The sequence below is a fragment of the Schistocerca gregaria genome, chromosome 3, assembly GCF_023897955.1.
Source record: "Schistocerca gregaria isolate iqSchGreg1 chromosome 3, iqSchGreg1.2, whole genome shotgun sequence".
NCBI lineage: Eukaryota > Metazoa > Arthropoda > Insecta > Orthoptera > Acrididae > Schistocerca > Schistocerca gregaria.
Genome location: NC_064922.1, coordinates 322,540,598 through 322,541,768, shown reverse-complemented (window position 1 = coordinate 322,541,768; position 1,171 = coordinate 322,540,598). Strand labels below are relative to the sequence as shown.

Genomic DNA, 1,171 nt, shown 5'->3' with positions numbered 1-1,171 from the left:
AAATGATGATGATTAGGACAACGCAACACCCAGTCCCTGAGCGGAGAAAATCTCCTACCCAACCGGGAATCGAACCCGGGCCCTTTCGATTGATAGTCGGTCGCGCTGACCACTCTTTTTTTTATGTCATTTTGTTCTAGATTGTTCGTTGAATTCGTTCGTGGCGGACGTCCGATGACGCCTGTTAAGATTGATCGTTGATTCGTTTACTCCGTTTTTTTTGTTAGAGAGGGTAGATAACCCTCTGACCGAACACGCTGAGCAACCTTGCCGGCTTTATTTATTTATTTATTTATTTATTTTTTATAATTTTTTTTGTGGCTCAGAAATAGCTGAGCGCTACGAAAAATACATTAGAGACTCATTTAATGTTCCCCTCCACGAAAATCTTTAGTAAAAGGCGAAAGATTTATTCGATTTGAAGGGAAACCAGAGTGCTCAGCTACCGGGGGCGCACATTTGATGTACATAACGTAGTAGGTCATTATCACGCACATCCTGTATATGGTATCGAGCATCCTTGAAACGTGCAGACACCAGTTTTTGTTACAAGTGCGCCTTGTTCTCCTTTAAGTATCTGTACTTTTCTTATGCATTGCATGGTCAAACTGCTGCGGCCTTATTCGAAATCTATTCATAATTGTTTTTCTTTTTACTATGCTGTGGATGAACTTCCACGTACATAACTGTGTTTAATACCTGCTCCTTGGAAAATGACTGTCCTTTACTACGTTTCGCTGGATACTGGATTTATGGCTTCCCGTCCGAGAAGGATGATGAACTACGTGGCTCTACACCAGCTGCATTACCCCTTTTACTTGTTAAGCATGTATCGTCGTCATTTTACTCTTCAAGTACACAAGTACATTGTCCGCACCGTCGACCGTATACGACAACACACATTCCACTGGCTCGTCTTGCAGAAACGTTAATAACTGATTTGCCGCTTCTTTCGTACTCTGAGAAATTCCTTGGGTTGCTTTCTGAAGAAATTCCATCTTCGGCAACTGTTGTAGATATACTGCAATGTCTTCTTTGTTTACCGTTGCCCTGCTTTGTTTTGTATCAATACCACTAGCATTGTAGCACTGTTGTGAGTTACTCGTCGACTAAGCAGTCCAGCTACACTCTGTAGACTCATGCTGTGCTCTCCATTGGTTACGAGGGGCGT

The 1,171-nt window shown here is 42.4% G+C and overlaps 1 non-coding gene across 1 annotated transcript; it reads right to left on the bottom strand.

Moving 5' to 3' along the window:
• Positions 1-319: 319 nt before the first annotated feature.
• LOC126357159 (U5 spliceosomal RNA) lies at positions 320-438 on the bottom strand. Its single transcript, XR_007566135.1, has one exon. It is a non-coding gene; the product is annotated as a U5 spliceosomal RNA (small nuclear RNA).
• Between the last annotated feature and the right edge of the window lie 733 nt (positions 439-1,171).